This window comes from Choloepus didactylus, chromosome 3, assembly GCF_015220235.1.
Source record: "Choloepus didactylus isolate mChoDid1 chromosome 3, mChoDid1.pri, whole genome shotgun sequence".
Classification (NCBI taxonomy): domain Eukaryota; kingdom Metazoa; phylum Chordata; class Mammalia; order Pilosa; family Megalonychidae; genus Choloepus; species Choloepus didactylus.
In genome coordinates this window covers 62,320,335-62,329,349 of record NC_051309.1, presented here as the reverse complement: position 1 = coordinate 62,329,349, position 9,015 = coordinate 62,320,335, and the positions used below count along the sequence as shown (strand labels likewise).

Sequence of the window (9,015 nt, the reverse complement as noted above, 5' to 3'; positions counted from 1 at the left end):
TTTGGACCAAACACTTATCTGGACTAATCTTTTCTCCCATTTCTCTTCTCCTTTTCTAGTGGAGACTTATTGTGATTATATGTCTGCCCCAGCTGTTTCTAATTTAATGACTTTGTCTGTCTTTGGGAAATGACTTGGCAATGTTACTCTTTTGTTTAAATGAAGACAGAATGTTTTACTATATAATCACTATATATTAAACAAAGTTTTCCCATCCCACATTATATGGATAAGACAAGCAAACACATATTTTCACAGTTGGATAATGAGAGGAAGGAAAGAACTGTAATTTTAAATGTCATGTTTTGTTTATTCTATGAAAAAAGAGAATAGGCCTTAAAATCCATAAAAAAATAGGAATATATAAATCCCATGAAAACATATTAAAGGAGAGACAATTTTTCCCTTCTCTGTTATGTAATTTTGGTATAGTTTTGTCAATACTAACATATGTAAACAATACTAAAAATCAAGTACTAAAATAGTGTGCCTCAATGATTCTCCTTTCTCTTTTTCAAAATTTCAATTACTGTTTTGTAGTGCAATTAAAGGAAATGCCATTATGTTTTACTTAATTAAAAATTTAAAGCACTTCCAATATTTATTCCTAAAATTACCAAATGGGTTGTAAAACTAAGCTATGTGTATTATAAAAAGAATAATCTCTGGACTCAGTTGAATGTAACATAAATTACTAATTTCATGGTCTTTGTTTTCAACCAGAAAATAAAATGCTATCTTTTTCTTTCTCATGTACAACTTCTGTGTTCCCTGCTTTCCCTGCGCTCCTTGCCCCATAGGAACTTTGCTAGTACCCACATATATGCTACATGGACTCAGGATTCTAGCCCATAGTGGATTTTCCTCACTTTTCCTCACAGATGGGATAGTTTTAACCCTGTTTGCTTTCCTGGTAGTGTTGTATGGTATTTTCTCTACCAAATAAGTTTCACCTGGGACAAATAATATTTCGTTTTTTTCTGTTTTTGCTTTATATTAAAGTATTCCCCTTTTGTAAAGTAAACATCTAAATAATGAGCAGTGTAACTATAGAGATCAGATCTATAGCATTTTCAGCAATTTTTCTTTTAAAGCTTTACTGTTTTTGGATATGGGTTAAAATTGGCTTTGCTTTTCTATGAAATCTGTTTTCCCTGATTCTCTGGCTCATCTGCTTACTGGGCAGCTAAATGACTATACACTCGTCAACTGATTTAATGGTGAATATTGTGCACCTCTTCTGATCTCTTTTCATTGCTAGAGCCTTCTGATGTATTCAATATATTTGTATATACCTATATGAATAATATGCATATAAATATATCTACATATATATGTGTATATTGTGTGTGTGTGTAACTTTCCTTTCCGGGGGTAAAACTTTAATGCAGAAGAAACATCTCCCTCCAAAACAAATCCTCCCAAAAATCACTCTATTATTAAAATCATCAAAAGTTCTGTGAAGAAAAAATACAAATTGATTATGGGTCAAAGGAAGTATCATGAAGAAATGTAAAGAAAGCAGAGATGAGTAGGAAACAGCTGGCAGAAAATTGGGGGAAAATAAGTATTTCAGGCACAGAATCACTAGGAAGTTGTGAAAGAACATGGTCATTATACAAAGTGAATAAAGAACTGAATGGTAGAAATACATAGAAAAAGAGAGAGGCTGCTTGTTCTGGCTCCTTCCTGTCAATTCCAGATCACAGTTTTTTGTTGTTGTTGTTTTGTTTTCTACATATTCTGTTATCTCAGCAAGTGTATTTGCTTCCCAAGACCCATTCTAGACATCTGGTTTCCATAACTAAACTCTGGCCTTTGGGATACTCAAACCTCAAAATCATCTGGACAAGATAAAACAAAGAAAAAAGAAAAAAAAATTTCAGAAGGTTTACTAGAAGAAATTTTCTAAATAATTTAATCTAACAATCTTTATAATGCTTGGAATCTTTCAATAACATCTTTCGGAAGTTGTGTAGTTATCATGCAAGCCCTTCGAAAATCTCTTGTAATAGGGAATTTACAATATTAAATCAAGATAATACCATAGACAAAAACAATGTGATATTCTGTCAATGAATTAAACCTTCTCAAAAAAAAAAAAAAAAAAAAAAAAAAAATGAAATTATCTACATAGCTTGAAGGTCCACTCTTAATAAAAAGAGATGACTTTTGTCTTGGTTTTCACAAAGTGATCTCATGGACAGTTTTCATTTAGTCACTTAAAAATTTTCCTCAAATCCTATAGCATTTATTTAGGTTAACCCATTAACACCTTCCACCAGTTGTCATGAATGTTTTTGGCTGTGTTGCTAAGTCACAAACACAAAGGGGAAATAAAGCGCTATGCTGGTAAGACATGAACTGTGGTTTCATGTAGGCCAATGTTATCAGTCATCCTCTGCAAAATAGGAATACTGTTGCTTGTGATTGTTTTAAGAATTAAATCAGATAAAATGTATACATTTATTTTATAATATATAAAATGGATTAGTTGATAAAGGTTAATCCTAGTGAATACCGTCAGATTCAGAAGCAAGATGTATAACCATAATTGACAAAAATGATCACTACCCTAAAAGATGGAGTTGGCATGCTATGGTTGTAACATTATGAGATGTCATATTGTGTACAGTATAGCCGCTGCTTTTATAATACCATAATCAGTTGAATACACAGACATTATCCTATATAACACATGACTCAATTTTAGAGTCTAAGGGGCTTGCCCACAAGAACTTCCTCTATAAAATTGTGAGGCAAACATGCAAAATGCCTTCACCTTTTCTTTTAAGTAACCTAGATAAACTTCTTAAAATAAAATGGAGGAGACTTCTTGTTCAAGATAAGAGTTGCAAGATGCGTTTAATGCGCCTCTCAAAAAATGAGTGAAAACGAGTTGATTAACAAAAGGGGAAGGGACAGAAGGAGGAGGCGGAGAAGAAGAAGAGAAGAAAGAGAAGGAGAAAATGTAATATTCGGCCTCACCTAGAGCTGATGATTACCTTGACAAATGCGTTAACCAATCCAGTCTCACTGCCTTACTGCTCCCTAAGAGTAAGACTTCCTAGAGGGACGTCTACAGGTTGGCGTGCCCTGCTAATTTTCAGAATGTCCGTATCCAGAGACGTTATCTAGAGGAGAAACAGATCTACACAACTTTAGAGGGAAAAAAAAAGTCCCAATCTATTGCTCTTATTAAGTTAAATATGCATACACACAAAAAAAGATCACCACGAATTTGAGGAAAACCAACGAAATGAAAGCAGATCACCAAGGAAAACAAAGAGGATGAAAAATAGCATAGGGAGTTTTGACAATGCAGTGAAGAGATGAGGTCCGTAAAATATTCTAGAGAGCTATGAGAAGATAATACATTTACAAAATAAAAACAGAATGCTACCCAAAAAGCAATCAGACGAGGCGGCGGTTGGGCGGGTGGTAATGGGGGAAATGGGAACCCGGCTCCTGAGGCTCGCCCGGGGTGCAGCGCAGGAAGCGGCTACCACGGCTGTGATCCCTGCGTGACGCTTGGAGGCAGCGCGGCCGCTCAGGCTGCTGTCTGGGAGGTGGCGCCGCTGCGGGCCCAGGTGTGATGGGCAGGTAACGAAAAGCAACTTCTCCTCCTCACCAGGGAGTCAGAGTGACCGAGTGCTTCCTGCCTGCCATCAACAGTCCCAGTGAGCACCACAGGGTGGAGCCGGGCAGTGGTCTGACCCGGACCCCCAGCTCGGAAGAGATCAGCCGGATGAAGTTCCCTGGATTGTACCGACGGGCGTGCAGTCACCTCCTCATGACAGCCTCCGTGGGCCTCCTAGCTAATGTCTGATGATGAGAAAGACCACGGGAAGAAAAAAGGAAAACTTAAGAAACAAACAAACAAACAAAACGAAACAAACAAACTAAAACGAAGGCTATGCTGTTCAGGAAGATAGTTCTGGAGATGAAGCTGAAAATCCCCAGCTTTTCTAAAAAGAAGGAGAAGGATTTTAAAATAAAAGAGAAAGTCAAAGAAGAAAAACATAAAGATGAAAAGCACAAAGAAGAAAAATATAAAAAGAAGTCAAATACTGTATAGCCAGTTTGCTGAAGCAGATCTGCCAGAACTTCCAGAGAATTTGCTCACCCAACAGCTGATGCCAGGGTTTGAAGAGGTGTGTAGGAGAAGACCCAGGGCAAGAAGGTGCAGGAGATCCAGTGCCTGCGGAAGGAGCTTCCAGAGTGCGGCCATGTCCTCTTATTCTGGCTAATGGTGCATACGGACCATGTCATCTCCAAGGAGCTGGAAATGGTAAAAAACAAACAAACAAACAAACAACAAACAAACAGAAACATGTAGAACATTTCTATAGAGTTCAGCCCCACTGTGCAGATTAGCAATCGTGTCCTATATGTTTTTCACATATGTGCAACAGCTTCTTGAAAATGTGCTTCTAAAGCAGGTGACAAAGCCTCTTCACTGATCTAAGATGGCTGTGATGCTGGAGCTACCCAGCACCCAGGAGAGCATCAAGGAGGAGATCAAAAGACAGTAGTTTCTCTTGAATTGTTCTCATTGAGATTTGCAGGGTGGGGTAAATGATTTACCTAAAGAAGAAAGATTATGGGAAGTACAAAGAATTTTAACCAGCCTTAAAAGAAAACGGAGGAAGCTAAAAGAGTGTGAAACCAAGATTTCACAAGAGATAGCCAGTCTTGCAAAAGAGGATGTTTCCAGAGAAGAAATGAGTGAAAATGAAGCTATAAATATTCTCCTTGTCCAAGAGAATGAGAGCCTGACTGAGGAGGAGGAGCTCCTAGCCATCGAGCAGAAACTGCTCCTGCAGATCGCTTCAGAAAAAGAAGACATGGGAACATCTGCTCAATGAGATCACCAAGATTCAGTCACCAGCAACACGGTCGATGTGAAACTGAGGAATATTCCTCTAAAAGTGAAAGTGAGAGTGAAAATGAAGAGGAGCTGCAGATTATTCTGGAAGATTTACAGAGACAGAATGAAGAGCTGGAAATAAAGAACAGTCGTTTGAATCAAGCAATTCATAAAGAGCGAGTGGCTATCATCCAGCTGCACCTACAGCTTCGGCTGCACCAGATGCAGTGAGCCAAGTCTGAGCAGCAGGCGCTGGAAAAAGAAGAGCTAGAAAAACGTGGGGGTGTGGTTCTGCCACCAAACGACAATGTCCTAGAGACAAAAGCAGCTATAGGGCAGCGAAAGTTAGTCAAGGAGCAAGTCAAGTCATCTCCAAGCAGACAGGAAGGAAACGCCAATCTGAGAAGCCGTGTGGGATCGTCTCAGAATCCTCCAGACTTAAAAAGACCTGCACTGAGAACCTATGTGCACAACTCTCTTGAGATCTACATTATGTAAAATGTCTTTTATTCTCAGAGACTCTGTTTTGTCTCACACTAAAGACTTCCATCCGCCTGGCTCAGGTTACATGGGGGCAGAGCATTGCAAGCATTTTGGGGCTTTGGAGGGGACAGATGAGTTTTCTATACAATGTCAGCTTATTAGAGATTAATTTTCTTTAACATAAAATAACTACTTTAACCCTCGAGTGGCTTCTTTTTAAACCAAAAATCGTCTTTCTTCACTTTTTTATCACAGCAGAATCAGGATCTCTTTGTCTCATTCAAGGGGGGAAACAACAAAAGTTACATACTGTATACCTGCCTTGTGGGTTGACCGACTGTCTGATTGTCTCTCCGTCAGGACTTCTGCTTAACTAATCACTCTCGCTTGTGCCTTTATACCTTTTCAGTGCATATTACGTAATGGAAGCCGCCTTAGATTTCTAACTGACCAGAAAGGCCCTTACTGGGAGTCACCTTGGCCCACGTTGTCAGTTCCGTTCTAGGCTCTCAACCACAGTCTACACACCTAAGTCTCGGTGGCCTCCCAGCTGCGGTCAGAGACAGCTCCATTGAACGTGCAGGGTAGCCAGGGGCATTGCACCTACCCTTTAGGTTCCAGGCTGCCAGTGATCAGCAGGTATTTTTCCCTTGAGTTGGTCAAAGGTAGCGGCCTTGACCTAATCTGTCCACACAAAGAATCTGTTTCTGTTTCTCAGCCCAGAAACCTGACTGACCCTTCAGTAAAAGCTGAATGGCTTACATTGCTCACTCAGGTTGCATGTAAACGTCTCTCTGCCCGAATAAGCCATGCATATGCTCTTATCTGCATCATTTCAGTGAACCTGCTGATGGGCTCCCCAACTGACAAGAGTGAACAATGAAAATAAATACTGCTTTTTCTTTTAATGATAGGTAGGATCGCCCCACACAGTTTTCTGGCTTCAGAAATGGCTGTAGATTATCTGAGGCTTTCAACAGGCCGGGTCCTGAAGCAGCGGTGATGCCCGGAACTCTGTCAGGATAAACGGCAGCCAGGTGATGGCTCAGGAACTCATGCCTGTGAAAGGAACCCCACACCCCAAGGTGATGAAAGAGACTCCCAAGAGTGCTCTATCCTCACCACCTTCCAGTTAGTATTTATTTTCAGCACCTGTTTGATGTGGTGTTTTATCCTTTACCTATTGCACTGCTGTGACTTGTTGGCCATTGTATGATTTTTGAACTAAAAAAAAAGCTTTGTTATAGAAATCAGCATGCTATTTTTTTTTTTAAATCTGGATAAGAGATATTATGGTAACTGAAAATATGGTCAGGTGTCAAATATAAATGTATAAAGAATTCCTGCTGTCCTGTCTGTTGTAACTGCATTCATTTTATATTTGCTGGCAATATCAATGGTTTATTTTTTGTTGGTGTAAGCTCTTGCTCTTTATTAAGGTGTCATGATACCTAAAATTAGTATTTCATTATAAATGTCTGAATAGTGGCTGACTAATTTTTTGACAGGACCGTTATTGACCAAGTAAATAAATTTAACAGCTATTGGGGGTGGGGGGAAGGAATCAGATGACATTAAATTTTTTGAACAATAAAAAGTATTACTGCTGAAATTTTAAAAGTCAGTAATTAGATGATTCAGTCAAAAGGGTTTGGCTAAGATTTGAAATGTGTATTAGGATTTCATGCAAATGTCAAAGCAAAAGTAAACAAAAAGACAGACAATATGAAAGGAAACTATCATCAGGTGAAAATGAGATGAATGCAGTCCAAAGTAATAAAAGTTCAAAAAGGACTGAATAGAGACAATGAGAGATAGTATATAATTAAATCAATAACAGAAAACAATTTGTTGGCATAAATAAAGTTTCTATGCTTTACTTTGAGAGTCTCTTGGGAGTACTAAGTAAGAAAAAAATTAAACATGTTCAATTAAAATGTGAATGCTATAAAAAGCAAAAGAAAATCCTAACAATTAATAGAAGTTGAAAGATATAGAAAATAGCATGAATCAAACATCATCAACAATACTAGATGCTAAAAGACAATAGAACAATGTTTCTCAAGTTGTGATGAATGATTTTGAACCTAGAATGCACAGGTAACCATACTTTATTTCAAGAGTGGAGACAAATAATCAAATTTCAGATTTTAAAGTTCTTCCAAAATGTACTTTTCACTTATTCTTTGAAATTAATATTACTTGTATATGACTTCTTGCAAAACATGCAAAGAATAGTGAAATTAAACTGAAAAGTACAAGATTTAGAAAGCAATAAAGAGAAATTAGAACAAGATATCAGCTTTCAGAATGATTTAAAAATAAATAAATCATTTCATAAGTTTAATAAATAAGAATCTGGAAGTACAAATAAGTAATGTGTTAATGGAATGAGGTCACATGAATCTTCTGATAAATTACAATGTATATTTAGAAAAGCAAGGAGTAAATTTTGGAGGAATTGCTGGATTAAAAATTCATGGTGATTGACAGATAGTGTAGTTCATTTCAACTGAACCCTTATTGATTTCTCCCTGCTTGCTCTGGAAATTATTGATAGAAAGGTATTGATGTCTCCATCTGTAATAGTGAATTTTTTTGTTTCTCCTTGAAGTTTGAACCTCAAATAATTTGATACTGTTGTAGGTGTATATGGGTTTAGGACTGTTGCATCTTTTTTGGAGAATTAATGTCTTCATTATTAGTGTCCCTCTTTATTCTTGATAAACCTCCTTATTCTAAAAGTCTGGTTTGTCTGAAATTAATATAGCTGCTCCAGGTTAATTTGTGTTAATGTTAGCATGGTGCATCATTCTCTATTCCTTTACATTTAATCTATTTGAATCTTTATAATTAAAGCAGTTTTCTTACAGACAAAATAGAGTCATGTCTTCATTTTTATACACTTTGCAAATATCTGTCTTTTAATAGGTATATTTATGCCATTCACATTTAAATGTATTATTGATAGAGTTGAATTAATATCTATCATGGCCAAGTTTGTAACTGTATTCCATCTGTTGCACTGGTTATTTTATTATTTTTCTTTTTTTATTCCTTCTAGTTTTAATTTAGTATGTGATATAATTCCATTTTCTCTCCTCTCTGAACATAGCAATTATTCTTCTATTAAAAATATTTAGCAGTTCCTCCAGAGTTTGCCATACACATCTTAAGTAGTCCAAGTCCTCCTTCGAATAATACCATACTGCATCACATGAGTGCCATCATTCCCATCTCCTCTCTCCCATCTCATATGACATTGCTGTCATTCATTTAATTTTTCCATGTAAATCTCACATAATGTCTTTTCCTAATCTCTTCCTTCCCAGGCTTTTCAGTCTATGTATTCCTTGTTCCATGTGTTAGTCCTTTTACCAGTCTCCTTCAACCAGTCCCTGTGTCTTGAAATGCTTTCAGCAAAAGCTCCTTGGGAAGACACCCTAGTACTGGCAATATTCCAGTCAAATAAAACAAAGGAAAGCCTTTGTTGGTCTGTGAAGGAAATACCAGACAGGTTGAAACCCACAACCACAACTCTGAGAATAAGGTCTGTATTCCTCCCTCTCGCTCTAGCAATCTGCACCAGAAGCGTGGCCTGCCATGCTCATGGTCCTGCTGATTCAGAATATCGGGGATATAGGCACAGATTAAAATGCCTT

At 37.4% G+C, this 9,015-nt stretch overlaps 1 pseudogene; it reads left to right on the top strand.

The window, feature by feature from the left end:
- Window positions 1-2,346: 2,346 nt before the first annotated feature.
- LOC119530268 lies at window positions 2,347-5,273 on the top strand (annotated as a pseudogene).
- The last annotated feature ends 3,742 nt before the right edge of the window (window positions 5,274-9,015 follow it).